Source organism: Mobula hypostoma, chromosome 3 (assembly GCF_963921235.1).
Source record: "Mobula hypostoma chromosome 3, sMobHyp1.1, whole genome shotgun sequence".
Taxonomy (NCBI): domain Eukaryota; kingdom Metazoa; phylum Chordata; class Chondrichthyes; order Myliobatiformes; family Myliobatidae; genus Mobula; species Mobula hypostoma.
The window spans coordinates 148,075,572-148,098,763 of record NC_086099.1 but is presented as its reverse complement, the minus strand read 5'-3'; the positions used below and the strand labels follow the sequence as shown (position 1 = coordinate 148,098,763).

At 41.3% G+C, this 23,192-nt stretch overlaps 1 protein-coding gene across 2 annotated transcripts in view; it reads left to right on the top strand.

Moving 5' to 3' along the window:
- Positions 1-23,192, top strand: part of vps50 (VPS50 EARP/GARPII complex subunit) — a 220,849-nt gene that overhangs the window by 172,776 nt on the left and 24,881 nt on the right. The gene's annotated exons all lie outside the window — the stretch shown is intronic.

The following is a 23,192-nucleotide window of genomic DNA, read 5'->3' as shown; positions in this document are numbered from 1 at the left end:
ATTTCTAAATTATTCCTTTAGTTAACTTAATAAATGATTGCCAAAATTGTCCAAGATTTGTACCTTCAAATTTCGGGAAATTCTTGGACTTTTGGTAGCTATGGCTGGTAATTAATAAAGAATTTTCAATATATACTCGTTGCTTAATTGAATGCTTATATGTAGAAATTGTAATTTCAGTATCAAACATGGTTAAATGTTTCAATTTGGGTCTTGAAATAAAGCCTTAATTCCCCAGTAAGTTGACTAACAAATCACTAATATTTCTTCAGTGTGCTCCTATATCCATTTTGGCAGTCATGTTATATAAAAAAACAAATTACTATAAAATACTCAGTACAACAGTCAGTGAGTCCAAGTGTGAGAGCTAATAGCTCAGATCAATAACCTTCATCAGATCCTGAAGAATTAGAAATCAGGCATGCTTAATTATACTTGATTTTTAGTCATAGATTTTTATAGATGGAAACAAGCCCTTCTGCCCAAATCATTAGTGCTGACTAGGGGCCTTTTGAGCAGGCACTAATTTTTCTGCATTTCACCTGTATTCCAGCCATTCCTACCCATGTACATGTCCAAATGTCTTTTGAACATAATTGTATCTTTCCGTATGCCATGGAAAGTCTTGACCCTCAAATCCCCTTAAAACCTTTCTCCACTTACCTTAAACTCCCTACACTGGGGAGGGGGAAAGATTGTGACCAAACACCTTGTCATTTTATGAACCTCCATAAGGTCACCTCTGAGCCACCTTGCCTTTGGGGGAAACATCCCAGCCTCTTCAGCCTCAATTTGTAACTCAAGGCCTCCAGACACAGAAAGTTTCACATCCTTGGTATGGCAGCCAGCACTGCACACAATATTCCAGGTCTGATCTCACCAGTATCAGATACAGTTGTAACATGACGTCCCAACTCCTAGAGTGGTGATGGCTTTGCCACTTTGTAACAGTATTTCCAGGTTCTGGAAGTTGTATTATTGTACCTCATGGTCTTACGATATCCCAACACTTCCCAACTGCTTGTCACTCACTGTGTATGACGTGCCCTGGTTTAGCTTACTGATGTGCACCATTTTGCATTCCTCAAAGATAAATTCCAATTTTCGTTCTTTTGCCCAGTTTCCCAGTTGCTCTAAATGCTGTTATAACCTTAGACAACCTTCTTCATTGTCCACAATACCACCATTATGGTTGGTATCATCCTCAAAACTTATTTATTGTGCACCTACATTCTCATCCAAATGTTATGTGTCCAAATATGACAAACAACAGAGAACCCAGCACTAATCCCTAGAGCACACCACTGTTCACAAGCTACCGATCTGGAAAAACTATTACCCTTTGAATCTTCCCACCAGATCAGTTTTGTATCCAGTTGGCTAGCTCATCCTGGATCCTATGTAATATCACTTTTCGGACTAGCCTACCATGTGGGACCTTGTCCAAATTCTTACCAAAGTCCTTGCAGGCAATTGCCCTTGGTCACCTCTTTGACTGTTTGGCAATTACTTTGCCCGAGACTGCAGGAAACTACAGAGTTATGGATACAGTTCAGCATCCAGTTCAACCAGTTTCTGCTCCACAGACTCTGTCTGTACTCTCTCTGCCTTGGTAATGCAGCCAGCATAATCAATGACTTCACCCATCCTGGACTTTCTCTCTTCTCTCCCATCCCATTGGGTGGAAGATATAAAAGCCTGAAAGCACATGCCACCAGGCTCAAGCAGAGATTCTATCCCACTGTAATGAGACTATTGAACAGTTCCTGAGTACGATAACATGGTCTCTTCACCTCCTAATCTACCTTGCTGTGACCTTGCACCTTATTGTCCACCTGCTCTTTCTTGGTAACTGTAAAACCTTAATGTGTATTCTGTTATTATTTACCTTGTACTACCTCGGTGATGAATTGAAGTGGGATAGAATCTCTGCGTGAGCCTGGTGTTGTGTGCTTTCAGGCTTCCACCCAATGGTATTCAAGGCAGGTTTGTTACCTCACTACTTGTAGCAGTAATAGATCACTTTACCAAAATTAGACCAGAGGCATGCTGATTATTCCTAATCAGTACTAGCTTTTCCAAACACAGATAGATCCTGTGTCCTAGAATCTCCACCACCGATGTTGAATTCAGTGGCCTGCATTTCCCTGGCATTTCCTTGCACCCTTCTTAGAGGCACATTAGCTACCCAACAGTTTTTCAATAGCTCATCCCTGGTTAGAAAAATATAAAAATCTGTACCATGGCCCAGCAATTTCCTTGTTTCCCGTAATGGCCTGGTATACAACTATATGATGCATAAATACACCTGGGTAGATGAATCCATACGTATGCTCTTCAAGACAACCAGCACCTCTGTTTCAGGACATCACTATTTCTTTCCTTGAATTCCTTCACTTCCATAAATTCCTTCATGGTAAATGCAGAGCAGAAGTACTCACTTAAGATAATTTTCTCCCTCTGTCTCTCTCACTATACTCCATGCCCATTCTCTGGGCTTCCCCCCTCTCCCTTTCTTTCTCCCTAGGCCTCCCGTCCCATGATCCTCTCATGTCCTTTTTGCCAATCACCTGTCCAGCTCTTGGCTCCATCCCTCCCCCTCCTGTCTTCTCCTATCATTTTGGATCTCCCCCTCCCCCTCCCACTTTCAAATCTCTTACTATCTCTTCTTTCAGTTAGTCCTGACGAAGGGTCTCGGCCCGAAATGTCGACTGTACCTCTTCATAGAGATGCTGCCTGGCCTGCTGCATTCACCAGCAACTTTTATGTGTGTTGCTTGAAATTCCAGCATCTGCAGATTTCCTCGTGTTTGCACACTTAAGATATTGCCCATTTTCCATAGTAAACAGACATACTGATTCAAAACAGGACATATTTCTCCCTATTTACCCTTTGCTTTTAATATACTTACAGAATCTCTAGGATTGACTCATTGCTTCAAGTGCTCCATTATCATTCCAGTCCCTAAGAAACCCACTATCAAGGGACTAAAATGACTACAGACCTGTTGCCTTGACATCTGTGGTCGTGAAGTCCTCTGAGAGACTAGTGTTGGCTCACCTGAAGGACATCACAGGCCCCCTGCTGGACCCCCTGCAGTTTGCTTATCGGACAAATAGGTCAGTGGATGATGCACTCGACATGGGACTGCATTACATACTACAATACCTCGATAACCCAGGAACTTCTGCGAGGGTCCTGTTTGTTGTCCTGTCAGCTCGGCATTCAACACCATCGTCCCAGAAATCCTCCACTCCAAACTCACCCAGCTCACTGCCTCCCCTGCCATCTGTCAGTGGATCACAAGCTTCCTGACTGACAGGGTGCAGCAAGTGAGGCTGGGGAGCATCATTTCTAGCACCCGGACAATCAGTACCGGTGCCCCCCAGGGATGTGTGCTCTCCCCACTGCTCTTCTCCCTTTACACTAATGACTGCACCTCACAGTATCCATCTGTTAAACTCCTGAAGTTTGCAGACGACACAACTGTCATTGGCCTTATCCCAGACGGTGATGAGTCTGCATACAGACGGGTGGTAGAACGGCTGGCCCTCTGGTGTGGTCAAAACAATCTGGAGCTAAATATTCTCATGACTGTGGAGATAACAGTGGACTTCTGGAGGAGCCCCCCAATACTCCCCCCCCCCCCCAACTCACTATACTCAACAGTATTGTGTCCGCTGTGGAGACCTTCAGGTTTCTGGGTGTCTCAATCTCCCAGGACCTGAAGTGGACGCCCAACGCGGACACTCTTATTAAAAAGGCTCGGCAGAGGTTGTATTTCCTACGTCAACTCAGGAAGTACAGCCTGCCTTAGGAGCTGCTGATTCAATACTATTCAGGAATAATCCAGTCTGTTCTCTGTTCATCCATCACTGTCTGGTTTGGATCAGCTACCAAACAGGACAAGAATATACTCCAAAGAACCGTCAAGGCTGCGGAAAGGATTATTGGTGTGAAGCTGCCCTCGATCCAGGACTTATATGCATCTAGAGTCAGGAAGCGAGCAAGCAGCATCATTGTAGACCCATCACACCCTGGACATCACCTGTTCCAACTACTTCCTTCTGGTAGGCGCTTTAGATCACTGTGTGCCAGGACAAATAGGTAGAAGAACAGTTTCTTTCCGTATGCCATCAGTCTTATGAACACTTGAATTTTAGTCTATTATAAACCAAGTCCACCTGTACATACATACACAGTATACCTCATTGTATATAGTTCACGATTATTTGCACTATTGTTTGCTTTTTGATTCTATACAGCAAGAGCTCAGGGAAACCGGCATCAAATTCCCTGTATGTGTCCACATACTTGGCGATAATAAAGGATTCTGATTCTGATTCTATAGCTCAGCATTTAACATCATTATTCCCACCTGTAGATCGAAAAGCTACAGAACCTAGGCCTCTGTATCTCCCTCTGCAACTGGATCCTCAACTTGCGAACCTTAAGACCATAGTCTATGCAGATTGGAAATAACATAACCACCTTGTTGACAATTAACACTGGCGCTGCACGGGGTGTGTGCTTAGCCCATTGCTCTACTCTCTCTACACCCATGACTGCATGGTTAGGCGGAGTTCAAACAACATCTGTAAATGTGCAGCTGATAACCATTGTTGGCAGAATTTCAGATGGTGACAACAGGGCGTACAGGAGCGAGATATACCAGTTATTGAGTGGTGCCGCAGCAACAACCTTGCAGTCATCGTCATCAAGACCGAAGAGTTGATTGTGGACTTAAGGAAGGATAAGACGAGGGAACACAAACCAATCCTCTTATCAGGATCAGAAGTTTGAGAATAAGTAGAAGTTTCAAGTTCCTGGGTGTCAGTATTTCTGAGGACCTAACCTGGATGCAACATATTAATGTAGTTATAAAAAGGCAAGACAGTGATTATATTTTATTAAGAGTTTGAGGAGATTTGGTTTGTCAACTAAAGCACTGGAAAACTTCTACAAATGTACTGTGGTGAGCACGCTGACTGGTTCCATCACCATCTAGTATGGGAAAGCTACTAAGATCAAAATAAGTTGCAGAAACTTGTAAAATTAGTCATCTCTGTCCTGAGTACCAGCCTCCATAATATCTAAGACATCTTCAAGGAGTGCTTCCTTGGGAAGACAGGCCCATCATCAGGGATCCTCACTACCCAGAACATGCCCTGTTACCATGAGAAGGAGGTACAGAAGCCTGAAGGCACACACTCAGCAATTCAGGAACAGTTCTTCCTCTCTGTCATCAGATTTCTTTCTTTTCCAATGTTTTTATTAATTTATATATTAGAATACAGAGTACAGGAAAAAATATATATGTCAATACATAAAACTAAATCACATATAGAGACTCATAATTTCTAAATGAACATTGAACACGTCCTCACTACTTTTTTTATTTCTGTTATTTTGCACTACTTATTAAATAGTTAATTGAAAAAAGCATATATGTAACCCAGTGTTTTTCTCCATATTTATTTATCATGTATTTTATTGTACTGCTGTCCTAAAGTTAACAAATTTCATTGACATATGCTGGTGATATAAAATCTGATTCTGAATTCTGCTTTACCTTATCTCCCAACGATACATCGAGCCCTTTTTGCCCTGCTGATTTCCCCTTCAAGTGTATTTCTACATATTTTGTACAGCTCAAGGGATTTGCTTGATCCCAGCTGCTGATACCTGACACGTGTGTCTCCCTTTTCTGAACTAGAGCCTCAATTTCCCTCTTCAGCCAGGGTTCCCTAATCTTACCAGCCTCTCGTTTCACTGTAAAAGGAACATGTTGGCCCTATGACTCTCCCTATCTTATTTTTAAAAGCTTCCCTCTTGCCAGACATCCTTTTACCTGCCAACAGACTTTCCAAAACAATCTTTGCAAGCTTATAATACCATCCAAATTGTGTGCAGTATTTGTCTACTTTTTAAGGAAGAAGGTTCATGTGCTGGAAGCAATTCAAATAAGGTTTACGGAACTCTTATCTAGAATGTGCCTTGCGTCTCATTACAAAACATTGGACATGTTAGGCTCCTGTCTGCTGAAGTTTAGAAGAGCAAAAGATAGCCTATTCTAACATACGATGTTGAAGGGTCTTCACAAGATGGATGTTTCCTCTAGATGTCTTGAGTCTAAGTTGGGGCTCACTTTTCAAAACTGTTGTAAGCATTCATTGAATTACTGTTATAGAAGGAGGCCATTTGGCTCATTGAGTTTACATCAGCTCACAGCAGAACAATCTAAACAGTTCCCTTCCTCTTCCCCTCATTTTTCTGTAGGCCGGCAACTCATTTCCCTCTCAAGCACCCTTAACTTCCTTTTGATGTTTGGCCACTTGACTACATATGTAATTTATAAAACAGTTAGTCTATCAGAACATCTTCGGAATTTGGGAGGGAACCAGAGCACCTACAGAAACCCCCCACTGTCACAGTGAACATGCACAGACAGCTCCAGAGATCAAAGCTGAATGCTGGATCAGCCATAATATTATTGAAACAAACCACATTATTGTGTGTTCTCGAACATTGAAAGAACATGGTGTCAATAGTGGGGCAAAGGAGTGGAAGAAGCATGCATACAAGAACTGTAAGAATAAGTGGTTAGAAGGTTGTGCTGTTCCAGGTTGTGACATTTAAAATGGAGAACACAGGTTTTTAAAAAAAAATCTTGGATTTTGTGTTCACCTTGCATTTTGTGCCCTTTAACACATTATTTACCAGAAAAAATATTGCAGTATATCATTTCTTGCAGTTGAACGAGATAGTGAAGATTCTATTAATCAATGGCTTCCTGGCACAACTTTTATTCACTACTCATTAACCACAGCATACAATCCCCTGACCAATTCGTTAGTATGTCTGTTTGTCTTAGTAATTTCAATGGAAATAAATTAAGTGCTCCTGATAGTCTCTGGATACGATAAAGTTCCAGCCTCAGAGAGCTGCATTGAATTGGTGGTGGTGCATATTGTTTTGAAATAGGTCTACTACTTGAGAATGCAAATATCTTGGAAAACGCTTGTGTGAATTTTCTATTTGAGTCGCTAAGTTGGTTGATCATTTGAAGTTAATATGTTATTTGTTTTTCGATGCTGCAGTATTGGCTATGATTGAACAAGTTTGTACCAGGTTCAATATTGTTAGGGCATTAGCAAATGTTTTGCTAATGTCACTTTTAACTGTTGCAGAGAGTGTAAATCCTAAATTTAGTGGGCAAAGCAATGACAGATGGAACTTAATCCTCATACATTTTGGGAAGATTAATGATGATGGGTGGGTTCGAGTATTGAGAAGCAGAGGAAATATGGTACACAAGGACCCCTGAAGATAGCAGCAACAGGTAATGGATATGAAGAAGGTATATTGGATATTAACATCCTTAAAAAAGCAGGAAGGTTATGGTACAACATTGTTAAACATTGCTAAGACCACCACTGGAATGCTGCATAAAGTTTTGCTTGCCATGTAATTGGAAACTTTTGCACTGAGGGAGAATGCAGAGGAGTTGCCTGAGTTGCCGCTTTATGTTATGAGGACAGATTGGATGGCTGGATGTTAGAACACTTAAAACTATCTAGACAAGAATAGTTATTACGTAGAAAGTACGGACCACGTACCAGTAAAATGAATTAATATAGGTGGGTACAATGAATGGGATGGGTATGAGGGGTCAAAGAGCACCTTTCTGTGTTTGTAATGCCCTGGTTAAGATTTCTACTGCTTTGTTGTGAGGTAGTTTATAATAGCAGTTTTCTGTAAAAGCAGAGTGCTGTGTTGGAAAGTGTGTTTTCACTTTGGCTAAGATAAGAAACCATGTTATCTAACTTGGGAATGTAAGTCAGTCAATCAGGGTGGTCAGATGTGAGAGAAGGTTCTCGTGAGCTGTGGGGAGAAGTTTTCTAAAGGACAGTAGTCTGGTTTGGGGTCTTTTGGTGGGAGCTGTGGAGTGGTGCACAAGGGAAGATGCCACAGAATGCTGTTTGATGGGGAGTCCCTGTTGAAAGAAGTGCTTCATGCAGACGAATGGCTCCAAGAAGGAAGGGCCAATACTCCTGAGAGACCCAGTTTGTTCAAGGTGGTCTTCGAGGGAAGTTCAGAATGTGGTGACTACTCCAGTATGAGCTCCAACATTATGTGCATATTGGACTGGTTTAACTGTAATGGGCCCTCTTTTCTCTCTTTTTCTGTAACTGTTTGTTGAAGTTGAATATTTGATAAATTTATATTCTTTATAATTTTATGCTGGTGTACGATCTGTAACTTCTGGCTACAATAACGATGTATGGGCAGTATTTACACAACATTTGCTCAAATCGACGTTCCTTTAATTGGAGCGTCACAACGTTCCTGTTTGGTTGAACCCCAAATCGTACCGACCCTAGACATATATTGTTTCTGAAAGGTGGCCTTCTCACCATTGAGTCACATGGCTGTTAACAGAGTTAGCTAAAGAGCCAAGTCTGTATACGAGCCCCAGTTACCTTTATGTGTTTAAGCCAGTTTAAACTAGTGTTTGTGGAAAATGAGGTGTGTCGTAATTGAGGTACTTTATCATGGGTGCCATGGGGATTAAGATTTAGTGCAATTTGAAAAGGATATCCATAAGTAATGCTTGTGTTCTGAGCGAGGTGGATGTCCGAGTTCCGGATGAGCTGCTACTAAGAGTGCTGAGTTCTGTAAAAGTGTTAGGAAAAATTATGCAGATTGAACGGCATTTTGACCAGTCAGTTGGTAAAGACGTCATGTTAGTTCAAGCCACCAGTGTTGTAACTGAAGTTGCACTGCCTGATAGGATGGGACCACCTGGAGAGGCAGGGTCATGAGTAGTCCATAATCTCTAGAGAATGGGGAAATGTAGCTGAACGACTTTAAAGGCAAGTTGTTCTCATTTCTGCAAAGTGAGGGAAAGGGACTATGTAATGTGAAAGGTCTAATGGGTCCTTCAGCAGTAGATTTAAAATCAGAAGTTTCAAAGGTACATTTAATGTCAAAGAAATGTATACAATATACATCCTGAAATGCTTTTTCTTCACAACCATCCACGAAAACAGAGGAGTGCCCCCAGAGATTGAATGACAGTTCAATGTTAGAACCCCAAAGTCCCCACCAGCAAAATAAAAGCATCGGCATCCACCACTGAGCACTTAAGCGTGCAGCAAAGTAACAGCAGAGGCACAGACTTGCAGGACCCCAAAGACTACTTGTTCACCCAGTATTTGACATACCACAGGCTCTCTCCCTCTCCCCCTAATAAAGGAGAAAGAGGTGTCCCCGTTTCACAGCGAGAGGGGGAGACATAACAAACAACTTGCTGATGTACGATTTTAAAAGTCCGTTGCGTCGCTTTTCTCAAACTCTGTGGCCAAAGATCTCAGGTCTCCGATGACACACTGATTTCCTGCCAGGACACCAACCTTCGGTCCACTAATCTCTTAGGAAATTATGTTCATTCGTGAAACCCCAAGAGTGGGTCCATTCCCACAAAGAACCAAAGTCAGCGTATAACGCCAGGTCAGGGTCTTCAAAAGAACCCTGAAAGGGAAAAATGGAGATATTAAAGATTGAGATAGAGCTGTTTCTGAAGGTGCAAGCAAAGGAGTTGTCATTAGGTGCCTTTGTCTCCTCCTAAGCTGCTCCTCCTGGGCTGATTTCAGCTATTATATCACTGGTTGATGAATGCCAAAATGTACTTCTGGAGACCCAAAGTAATCATGGTTCTCTGGAGTCAAGCTCACCCCTGATGTGGAAGAAGAATGAGGCTTCAGTGGAACGGCAGTGCTCAGATAATATGGAAAAAAAAACAGAGACTTGTAAGGTGTTTAAAGGGTCTGGCAGCTGATGGAGGTTCTTAAAGTCAGAAAATCCATTAGCCACGTCAGCTAATTACTTGCAAGTTCTGGAAGATGCTTTTGGCACTGCTGAAAGTGCAGCCGATCTTAGGATGAAGTCTAGGCGCACATTCCAGGAGGAAGGGGACCTGAGCCACCAGAAGGTACAAATGGGAGAGAGGGGGAAGTGTCCTCTAGTAAACAGGAAAGGTCACAAGAACTGCCTGAGGCTGAAGACATTGACTATGAGATGAGGTCTCAGAGTCAGGAAACCTGATTGGCTGGTATCTGATGCACTGAGAAAACAGTGTTGCATCCATCCGAATAGAGAGATATGTTACTTCCATTTACAAATGGATTGGGGTCATGAAATCACAAAATTCATTTGAATACTGTGTCATTAGTAATGGTTTAGTAAGTTCCAAAGTCAAGAGGACTTGACTGTCTTTGGTGGAGGAAAACTACGGATGTTCATTCAATGTAAGCTGTTAAGACTGATATTAGAAACATAGAAACATAGAAACATAGAAAATAGGTGCAGGAGTAGGCCATTCGGCCCTTCGAGCCTGCACCGCCATTTATTATGATCATGGCTGATCATCCAACTCAGAACCCAGCCTTCCCTCCATACCCCCTGACCCCTGTAGCCACAAGGGCCATATCTAACTTCCTTTTAAACATAGCTAATGAACTGGCCTCAACAGTTTGCTGTGGCAGAGAATTCCACAGATTCACCACTCTCTGTGTGAAGAAGTTTTTCCTAACCTCGGTCCTAAAAGGCTTCCCCTCTATCCTCAAACTGTGACCCCTCGTTCTAGACCTCCCCAACATCGGGAACAATCTTCCTGCATCTAGCCTGTCCAATCCCTTTAGGATCTTATACGTTTCAATCAGATCCCCCCTCAATCTTCTAAATTCCAACGAGTACAAGCCCAGTTCATCCAGTCTTTCTTCATATGAAAGACCTGCCATCCCAGGAATCAATCTGGTGAACCTTCTTTGTACTCCCTCTATGGCAAAGATGTCTTTCCTCAGATTAGGGGACCAAAACTGCACACAATACTCCAGGTGTGGTCTCACCAAGGCCTTGTACAACTGCAGTAGTACCTCCCTGCTCCTGTACTCGAATCCTCTCGCTATAAATGCCAGCATACCGTTCGCCTTTTTCACCGCCTGCTGTACCTGCATGCCCACTTTCAATGACTGGTGTATAATGACACCCAGGTCTCGTTGCACCTCCCCTTTTCCTAATCGGCCACCATTCAGATAATAATCTGTTTTCCTATTTTTGCCACCAAAGTGGATAACTTCACATTTATCCACATTAAATTGCATCTGCCATGAGTTTGCCCACTCACCCAACCTATCCAAGTCACCCTGCATCCTCTTAGCATCCTCCTCACTGCTAACACTGCCACCCAGCTTCGTGTCATCCGCAAACTTGGAGATGCTGCATTTAATTCCCTCATCCAAGTCATTAATATATATTGTAAACAACTGGGGTCCCAGCACTGAGCCTTGCGGTACCCCACTAGTCACCGCCTGCCATTCTGAAAAGGTCCCGTTTATTCCCACTCTTTGCTTCCTGTCTGCTAACCAATTCTCCACCCACACCAATACCTTACCCCCAATACCGTGTGCTTTAAGTTTGCACACTAATCTCCTATGTGGGACCTTGTCAAAAGCCTTTTGAAAATCCAAATATACCACATCCACTGGTTCTCCCCTATCCACTCTACTAGTTACATCCTCAAAAAATTCTATGAGATTCGTCAGACATGATTTTCCTTTCACAAATCCATGCTGACTTTGTCCGATCATTTCACCGCTTTCCAAATGTGCTGTTATCACATCCTTGATAACTGACTCCAGCAGTTTCCCCACCACCGACGTTAGGCTAACCGGCCTATAATTCCCCGGTTTCTCTCTCCCTCCTTTTTTAAAAAGTGGGGTTAGAGTTTTGTTTCTTAAAGGTATTGGTTTGGAGCAAAGGCAAGTAAGCTAAAGTTAAGAGCAATTTTGATCTAGTAAAATGGTAGATTGGGGTTGAGTTGGTGGTCACTTAAAAGAACAATTTAAAGTAGAAGACAGCAGTACCGGAACAGGTACTTTTCACATAGATTGAAATAAATGCTTGAAATTAATAGCAAATTAGCCTCTGAGAAGAAAAGGGTGAATTTGGATTCCCTACAGTTGGTTAGGTGAGATAATGATGAAAGTTAAACTGTTAAATATCTGAAGCACAACCAGACATACCATTTCTGGTTTTAACAGTGGTAGAAACATTGGAAGCCAACCAGTTTACATGTCCCTTGACCATTCAGTTTTTAATGCAGGGGACATAGGAAATAGGAATGTTCATTCAGGCCAGGCATGTACTCTTTTCCAGAGATGCTGCCTGGTCTGCTGAGTTCCTCCAGCGTTTTGTGTGTGTTTTCCAGTATGTGAACTTGCTTCTCTGTTTGCCCCTCCATTCACCTACGCTACTACAGCTCTGATCTGATCTCCCAGCAGCCCCCATCTGTGACCAGCTCGTGTTGATTACCAAGCACCACCCCAATCTCCTGTCTCCCCCCTCCAACAACAAGCAGGTTCCCTCGTCCACTATCTGCTATATTTCCCCACCCCTTGTTGACCTTCTGCTGTATTTCTAACTGCTACTTGCTGTCTTTTCCTGATAAGCCACGTAACCTAACAAACCATTGCCACTGGGCTACATTCCAAGCCAATGCTTCGGTTCAGCATTAAATCAAAGCATATAAACAAAATTAAACAAAAAGTTATCCTTCTGACATCATGACACTGAGATTGATAATGCTTAAGTGTCCTAAGAACAAACAGGATGGGAATTGCATATTCTCACTAGTAGTAGGGCCTCTAATCGCTTGAATGCAATTTGGAAACCCCATGACCTTCAATTATTGCTTTATTTGTTTGAAGAGCCTTGATTTGATGTACCAGCAACTTGTACTTATTCTCAAAGAATGTAGAATGGTTTATTATAGTATATAAAATATTATGAATGTAGCTTGACAGTGGGATAATGTAAATTAATTTATAATTTAGTCTTGTAATTCCATGCATTCCAGAACATTTTCCTCAATTAAATTCCTATTATTTTTGTCTAATTGACTCATAGCGGTTTTGTATGTGGGTCACTTGTTTATCTCCTTTTCTAGTTATCGCACTGTTTATAAATAATGCTCTTTTAAATTGCCCTCAGGCCCAATTTGCAACTGAATTTCAGTTTTCATGTTGCAAGAGGCACGGTGTGAGTGAACCCCCTTAAACATGCATTTAAATATCTTTCTGGAAATTATTGGCAGTATGTAATATGCAATCTAACTTGGGTTGAAAAAAATCATTCCATTGGTTTATTTGCCAAAACTTTTGCCACAGTGGAAATATTTCCGCTATATATTTAGTTGGGATGGAAATTGGGAAGTTCTTGGTAATGAAACCTCCAAAACTTAGAAGACAGATAAGCACTGTCAAATTCTCTGGGGCTATTCACCCCTGATAGTTTAACCACCTTCAGTTTGTTCAAGTTTTCTCTCAATTATGTGACTACCACAGAAAGGTAGAAATTTGTTGCTAAGAAATTTAAATTATCTAGTCATTTAAATTCCATATGATTGTAGTACTAATATATCATTATTTAGTTTAAGGTATTTACCAGAAAAATACTATACTAAAACCTATAAACTAATTATGTAAAGCATTTAATATTAACACAGATATTGCAAAAAACGTTCTAGTTATGTTAGTTTATGTTAATGCAGACTGTTCATCTGCATCCATAAAACAATTACTTATTTACACTTGCTCAGGGACTATTTAAATTTTAGTTTAAGCCGATAAATTGTACTACTGTTGTGTTGTCCCTTGATAACAAAATTATATTTTTCAGTGATTGATTGTCAGTTGTTTTCCACTGCATTCCCTGCAGATTTTCAATGGTTTTAAAGAAGTTTTATTTTCCATTTAAGGCAGCTGTACGAGTAGTTGACTTCTGTTGTGCATAGACTGTTGCATGCCTCTAGGAGGTTAAAATAATTTTTTTGCACATATTTAAAGCTAAGTATATAGCTATCTGTTTTAAGATTGACTTTACTTTGAGATCTGTAACTCAATATCAGAAATTCCTGATCTGGGTTACAATGTACTTGCCCATTCAGAATCTAGTTACTACTGTATCCGTTTGTATAACATCTATTTTGTGATTTGAATGCAAACAAAATTCTTGTGTTACAAAAATGGTAAGGCATGATATTTAACTGAAACATTTATCTATGGAGTATTAAATTGGCTACCTCTATTACATAGTTCTTCAGCATAGTTCATCTATTGCACTCTCACATGTACAGCTGTGAAGCTATACAGCACATATGTATAGCTGGAGTGCTTAAGACTTTTGCACAGTACTGTATACGTCAACATGGACCAAAGTGCGAGTTTATAAATTTGGCAGAAACAAAGGATGTTGGGAATGGTGAGGAGTGCCACGGTAGGGGTGTGGGACAGGTGGCAGAAAAGGAGTGCCAGAGCGGGGGCAGACACACTCAACGCTGAGACACAAGCCAAGGTAATTTGATTTCAAGCAACTCTCTGGTGCTTCTCTGTTCCTTCCCCTTTTCTCAACCATATGCCCCTCTCCATGCCCCCTTCCCATTTAGTACACAATAGTGATCTGTTACGTACCCCGTAACTGGGTTGCCAAACCAGCAGAAATGGATCACTCAGTTGGAGTCTGGAGTACTAGAACTAAGAAAGTTTTATTAAAGAAACAAGCAACACAGTAATCGAAAGGATAATAAATGCAACAGTTCAGTGATGATAAACAAACATGTGCACAGAATTAAGATAACAGCATCAATCAAGCTCTATCGTTGTCTAGGGGTAAATGACCAATTTCAAAATGACTCAAAGTTCAGTCCAGTTTAGTAGTTCAGTTCGCAGTAATCGTTGCCATGGCGGTGGACAACGTGGGGGAAGAGAGAGATAGAATAGGAACAACTCATCATTCAGAACGGCTTCACTCACAGACCAGCAAGATGGCTCACAGACCAGCGAGATGGCTCACAAACAGCTTTTGGGCAGGTCCTTGGTGATGTCACCTGAGGTCACCGACTGTGACCCCTCCTCCAGATGCGGTCGATCCTCTGCAGTGAACCCGGCACCCAGGCAAGGGCGGACACACACCGGGTTCCCGCTGATCGTACCTTTCCACCCTTGTCGTTGTCTGGGACTTCTCACCCACTCGTGAGAAGCGCACCGCTTCCAGGGTCTCGTTACCTCGGGTGGCGTGTGTGTCTGTCTTAGCGAACCTGTCCCTTTTTATCCCCCTGCTGGGGTATCGCCTGTCCATCACTTCAAACAGTTCAGGGTTCAAAGGGGGGAGCCGCTCCAGACAGCTCTTCCTCCCACATCCCTTCATTACACATCTCCAGACGCTGCTCCATTGTTCCTTATCTCTCCTTCCCCTGAGGGCAGGTGGCAGACCAACTGCTGATGCCACTGATGCTAGCCCAGGCCAGCAAACATCTTAATTTTATGTGTATTCTCGTAACAGATCTATATCAGAATCAGGTTTATCATTACTCAGGTGTGATGAAATTTGTTTTTTCTCCCCCTGCAACAGAGGTACAATTCAATACATTATTTATATATATATATCTATATAACATTTGCACAGTATTGTGCCACTAGGTGGCAGTTTGTACACTCCAAAAGCTGCAGAGCCTCACACCCTGAGAAGGTTTTTGACTAAAAATAATAATGATTCCGTTCTGGCATTTTACGAGAGCACCAACTTGTATCTAAATAGCAGCTTTGACATGGTAAACCAACTTAGGACACTTCACTGGAGTATAACTGGACAAGAGTCCCGCACTGAGGATAAACACATTTGGTTGCAGAGGTCAATTTTGCAAATTCATTGAGGGAAACCGAAGTAGAATTTTGAAGGTTAGGCTCTAAGCTCTTAGGCAATTCTTATTTGCTTGCTCTGTTGGCAATCTTGAAGGTTTCAACACTTAAAGTGCTCATCTAGGTACCACATTAATGTGGGTGAAGATTTCCATCTCTGTCACCATTCAGACCCTGCCACACTATTGGTTAACAATAATCTCCTGAACTCTTCTTTATCCCTTCTACCAATGGTGGAGTGGATAAAACTAGGGATGATGAGACCAGAACTAGAAGAATACAGATGCATCTGAGGGTTGTAGGCCTGGATGAGACTGTTGGGATTGGAAGGTGCAAGGTAACAGGGAATTTGAAAGAAACATAGAAAATCTATGTTGCCTGCTGCTCATGCATCGATGAGTTATATGTCCTGCCCACACTGCTTATAGATTTGTTTTGTACAGTTTGATTAACCCTCCCCTCAGTTTTCTTTCTTCCAGAGAAAATATCATCAGCCTGGTCAATTTCTGTTCATCACTAGGTTTCTCGTTGATTGACATATTCATAAATTCTTTGCACTCTTTTGCCATTTTTACATTCCTGTAATGTGATCTAGACATGGCATGGTTGGTGTTTATGTATTTTTGACCCAACGTGGTCTCCCCTACATTGTCCTTCAGGCAATGAAATAAACACTTCAGGTGTAGTTTTTAACCAGCTTTTATATTCTACGTGTAGACATGCACTCCGGAATTTCCCCATTAATCTACAGTACTTGTAACCATTGATATCTGTTTCAATATCAGCAAAGATGGTATTATAGCTTAGTACTAATATGGACTATTGATCTTAAGACATCCTTGACTCCATGCATGTTTTTAAGGAGTTATGCATTAAAGAAAGTAACTTTTATAGCAGAACAGGCTGAGGTTGCCTTCAATGCATGGTTTTGCGAGGTTTTCTTCATTCTGCTATAACCATTGCAACCCATGTATTGCATTTAGTGTTCCCTATGCCCTCAATCACATCTTAACCAATTTGTGTTATGGAAATGATTTATAACAGGACTACCTGTTTTATCAAAAATCCATCTGGTTTTTGTCTTTTGTGCATTTTGCTACTCTTGCCCTTTCTGGTCTATATATGAACCAGATATGCAATGCAGCTGATTATAAATTGCTTTCTAAAATGATCCACTGAACATAATTCATGAGCCATTGGGAAGGGGGGAGTGAACATTGATCGAGCCAGAGTCAACTATGACATCAATGTCAGAAACATCTAATGCAGTTTCTGTTGGCACAGAGTTAATTGAATTTACAGAACTGTGCTAACTTGGTAGGCACTAAAATTAAAAACAATCATTTATTTTATGCAGTTATCATTTGGAATTGTAATTCATTTTAACCTTTTTATTTATAACATTTCGTAATCTGTCCATTTGAAGCAATTAAATCACTTAAAAATGATTAGGGAAACATTGAGCAGATTTTTAGATGACTGCCAACACTATGAAAAACATAAATTACAGAGCAGCAAAGTTACACTGTTAAAGCTGTATAAGGATTAAAATCTCATTCTAGTTGCATCGAGACTTGCCTTCTGATGTGTAGAAAACCAGGCAGTAGACTAAAAATCTATTGGAAATTTCAGTCCATATCAATAGCAGATTTGGAGATCTGCCAATTCTATAACCATATAGAATTGTTTGGAGGTGGAGCCAATTCTGGAGCACGCGTTTTCACTACTATGGTTAAAATGCTCTACAGCCCCTGGTCTTTACTGTATCTAATACTCTCAGCTATTTTTGATCCCAAATCTTAGTCAAATCTTAGCCAAATCTATTATTGAGAGAATAGGTTTGGCTAAAAATTGCCTTCAGCAGTGGTGGTGACCAAGTGAGATGGCGAGACGATACAAATTTATGTGGCACCTTTTGGATGAAGACGTTTGTGTTTGTTCCACCCGAGACTTTGTCAGCCAAGCTGACCTCCATTGTCACTGAGGATGTAGCTATGTCTAGATTTCTTTCTGTACTATTACAGGGTTCCACTCTACTCTTCTTCTCTTAGTAATTTTCTCCCAATTTTGTTTACTTTAATTTTTCTCCCTATTTTGTTTACTTTGCATTATAGATGGCTCTAGGGTTGAGAGGGTGAACAGCTTTAAGTTCCTCAGCATAAACATCATCGAGAATATCACATGGTCTGTACATACCAGCTGTGTGGTGAAAAAGGCACAACAGTGCAGTGCTCTTTCACCTCAGAAGGTTGAAGAAGTTTGGTATGGGCCCCCAAATCCTAAGAACTTTCTATGGGGGCACAATTGAGAGCATTCTGACTGGCTGCATCTCTCCCTGGTATGGGAACTATACTTCCCTCAATTGCAGGACTCTACAGGGAGTGATGTGGACAGCCCAGTGCATCTGTAGATGTGAACTTCCCACTATTCCGGACAGTTACAAAGACAGGTTTGTAAAAAGGGCCTGAAGCATCATTGGGCACCCGAGTCACCCCAACCACAACCTGTTCCAGCTGCTACCATCCAGGAAAGGATACCGCAGCATAAAAGTCAGGAGCAACAGGCTCCAGGACAGCTTCTTCCACCAGGCCATCAGACTGATTAACTCATGCTGACACAACTGTATTTCTATGTCGTATTGACTATCCTGTTGTACGTACTATTTATTATATGTTGCACATTTAGACAGAGTCGTAATGTAAAGATTTTTACTCATGTATTTGAAGGATGTAAATAATAAAGTCAATTCAATTCAGGTGCATGAGATCATAAGAGATAGCAGAATTAGGCCATTCAGCTCATTGAGTCTGCTGTATCATCCCATCATGGCTGATCCCGGATCCCATTCAACCCCATACACCTGTCTTCTTACCATATCCTTGGATGCCCTGACTAATCAGGAAAAGATCAACTTCAGCCTTAAATATACCCACGGACTTGGCCTCCACAGCAGACTGTGGCAGAGCATTCCACAGATTCACTGCTTTCTGGCTAAAAAAAATTCCTCCTTACCGCCTTTCTAAAAACTCGCCCTTCAATTTGCCCTCTAGTTCTGAATACCCCCACCACAGGAAACATCCTTTCCACATCAACCTTATCAACATTCAGTTGTGTTCAATGAGATCCCCCTACATTCTTCTAAATTCCAGTGAGTACAGGCCCAAGACTGCCAAACACTCCTCATATGTTAACCCCTTCATTCCTGGAACCATCCTCATGAACCTTCTCTGGACTCTCCAATGACAACACATCCTTTCAGAGATATGGGGCGCAAAACTGTTGACAATACTGTAATTGTCACCTGACTAGTGTCTTATAAAGGCTCAGTGCTATCTCTTTGCTTTTATATTCTATTCCTCTTGAAATAAATGCCAACATTGCATTTGCCTTCTTTACCATGGACCCAACCTGTAAATTAACCTTCAGGCAGTCTTGCACAAGGACTCCCAAAACCCTCTGCACCTCTGATGTTTGAACCTTCTCCCCATTTAGATAATGGTCTGCACTGTTGTATCTTTTACCAAAATGCATTATCATACATTTCCCAACACTGTGTTCCACCTGCCACTTTTTTACCCATTCTTGCAATTTGTCTAAGTCCTGCTGCAATCTTATTACTTCCTCAACAGTACTGACCCCTCCACCTATCCAAAAACTTTGTGACAAAGCCATCCAAATCATTGACAAACAATGAAAAGTAGCAATCTGAATACTGACCCCTGAGGAACACCACTAGTCACTGGCAGCCATCCAGAAAAGGACCCTTTTATTCCCATTCACTGCCTCCTGCCTGTCAGCCATTCCTCTATCCATTGCCGGTATCTTTCCTGTGATGCCATAGGAATTTGTCTTGTTAAGCAGCTTCATGTGTGTCACCTTATCAAATGCCTTCTGAAAATCCAAGTAAAAGATATCCACTGCCTCTCCTTTGTCCACCCTGCTTGTTACTTCCTCGAAGAACTCTAACAGATTTGTCAGGCAAGATTTCCCTTGACAGAAACCATGCTGACTTTGACTTATTTTATCATTAGTCTCCAAGTACCCCAAAACCTCCTCTTTAATCATAGACTCCAACACTTTACCAACCACTGAGATTAGGCTAACTGGCCTATATTTCCTTTCCTTTCTTTTCCTTCCTTCCTTCCTTAAAGAGTGGAGTAACATTTGCAGTCTTCCAGTCCACCGGGACCATGGCAGAATCAAGTGATTCTTGAAAGATCATAAACAATGCATCTGTTATCTCTTCAGCAACCTCTCTCAGGACTCTGGGATGTAGCTCATCTGGTCCAGATGACTTTACCATCTTAAGACCTTTGAGTTTGCCTAGCACTTTTTCCTTTGTAATAGCAATGGCATTCACTCCTGCCCCCTGACACTCACAGACCTCTAGCACACTGCTAATGTCTTCCACAGTGAAGACAGATGCAAGATACCCATTAAGTTATTCTGCCATTTCTTTGTCCCCCAATTCTACCTCACCAGCATAATTTTCCAGTGGTCCAATAGCATCTCAGACCTCCCTTTTACTCTTTATATAACTGAAAAAAAATAGGTATCCTGCTTTATATTATTGGCTAGTTTGCCCTCATATTTCATCTTTTCTCTTATAGCTGTTTTAGTTGCGTTTGTTGGATTTTAAAAGCTTCCCAATCATCCAACTTTCCAACTTGCCTTATCAGCCATGGTTGCCTACCCGTGCCACTTAAAAATTTCTTCCTCTGTGGAAAATATCTCTCCTGTGCCTTATGAACTATTCCCCGAAACTTTAACCATCTCTACTGTACCATCATCTCTGCCAGTATCCTCCTACAATCCACCTGGAAGGCTCCTCTCTCATGCCTCTGTAATTCTCTTTGTTCCATTACGATACTGATGCATGTAACTTGTACTTCTCCCTCTCAAATTGCATTATGAATTCAATCATATTATTATCACTGCCTCCTCAGCGTTCCTTTATGTTAAGCTCCCTAATAAGATCTGGGTTATTACACAACCACCAATCTAAGATAGCCTTTCCCTGAGTAGGCTCAAGCACAAGCTGCTCAAAAAATGCCATCTTGTATGCATTCAACAAATTCCTCCTCTTGCAATCCGACACCAACCTGATTTTCCCAATCCCCTTGCATATTGATGGCAAAATTACAATTGTGTCATTACCCTTATTATATGCCTTTTCCAGCTCCCTTTGCAATATCAACCCCACATTTTGGCTACTATTTGGAGGCCTATATATGATTCCCTTAGTGACGTTTTTACCCTCACAGTTTTTTAACTCCACCTACAAAGATTCAACACTCTCTGACCCTGTCACCTCTTTCTAAAGATGTTAATTCCATCTCTTACCGGCAGGGCCACACCACTGCCGATGCCTTCCTGCCTGTCCTATCGATGCAAAGTATATCCTTTGATATTAAGCTCCCAACTATAGCCGCCTTTCTGTCACGACTCAATGATGCCCATAACGTCGTACTGACCAATTTCTAACTGCTCCATGAGTTTGTCCACCTTATACGGAAAGCTACGCCTATTTAAGTATAGCACCTTCAGTCCTGCATTCTTTGCCCTTATGAATCTTTCCTCTGTGGTATGATTTAACTCTTTACTCTGCATTTGTACCCAGTTATTGGCTTGTCCTTGGCCTTGGCTTGTACCTAATCATGCTAATCATGTATCAATGGAAAAAGATGGATTTTAGAAAAAAAAATTAAAGACTCCAGAGTGAAATTAGAAAGTTATGTTGAAAGTTGAATAAAGAAAGGTCAGAGACACGTCATGTACAGTTTGAACAGGATATGGGCAGGATAGACTCATTACCTGACTCTGTACTGTAAATCTACAGTTGCAAGAAAAACTTTGTGAACCCTTTGCAATTACCAAGTTTTCTGCAGTAATTACTCATAAAGTTTGATCTGACCTTCATCTAAGTCACAATAATACACAAACCCAATCCACCTAAACTAATAACACACGAACAGTTGTACTTCTTGTCAATACTGAGTACACCATTCAAACAATCACAGTCTAGGTTCAAAAATATATCTGAACCTCTGGGATAATTGCTTCTTTTTAAAAAAAAAGCTATTTGGAGTCAGGTGTTCCAATCAATGAGATGAGATTGGAAGTATGGATTGTAGAGGTGCCCTGACCTATATATAAAAAAAGACACCAACTCAAGAGTATTGACTGAGCATGTTCTTCTCAAAAAGATCTGTTTATGTGCACCATACCTCTATATAAACAATTTTCTGAGGACATAAGAATTGTAGAGATGCATGAAGCTGGAAAATGCTTCAAAATCATTTCTAAAGACTTGTGTGTTCATCAAATGGAGGAAATTCAGTACTTTTGCTACTCTCTCCCTAGGAGTGGGCTTCATAAAACAGCACTCCAAGGGCACAATGTGGAATGCTGAAGAAGGTGAGAAGAACCCAAGGGTAACATCAAGAGGTCTGCAGAAATCTCCAGAGTTTGCTAAAGTCTCTGTTCATATGTCCACTATATGAAAAAGACTGAACAAGTATGGTGTTCATGGAAGGACTTTTCTCCATTTAAAAAAAAATGTTGTTGCCTGTCTCTTTTTTGCAAAAGACCACCTGGATGTTCTACAGTGCTTCTGGGACAATGTTCTTTGAATAGATGAGACAAAAGTTGAACTTTTTTGCAGAAATGCACACTGCTATGTTTGGAGGAAAAAGAGCACTGCATACTAATACCAAAACTTCATCCCAACTGTGAAGCATTTTGGAAGGAGCATCATGCTTTGGGCCTGCTTTGCTGCTTCAAGGCCTGGACAACTTGCAATCTTTGAGGGAACAATGAATTCAAAACTGTATCAAGACATTTTGCTGGAGAATGTCAGCGTAGTGGTCCATCACCTGAAGCTTAAAAGAAGTTGGATGATGCAACAGGATTTTAGTGATCCAAAATACAAGATTAAATCAACAACAGAATGGTTTAAAAAGAAGTAAATCTGTGTTTTGGAATACCAAGTCAGAGTCCAGACTTTAACCTGATTGAAATGCTGTGGCATGAACTGAAGAGGGCTGTCATGCAAGATATCACAGAAATATTGATGAACTAAAACAGTTTTGTATAGAGAAATGGTCTAACATTCCTCCTTGCTGTTGTGCAAGTCTGATCATCAGCTACAGGAAACATTTGGTGGAAGTTCAAGCAACACACAAAATGCTGGAGGAACTCGGCAGGCCAGGCAGCATATATGGGAAAAAATACAGTCGACGTTTCGGGTCGAGATGTCAACTGTACTTTTTCCATAGATGCTGCCTGGCCTGCTGAGTTCCTCCAGCATTTTGTGTGTGTTGCTCAGATTTCCAACACCTGCAGGTTTTCTCTTGTTTGTGATTTGGTGGAGGTTATTGTTGCTAAAGGAGGTTTTACCAGTTATTAAATACAAGGGTTCACATGCTTTTTCCA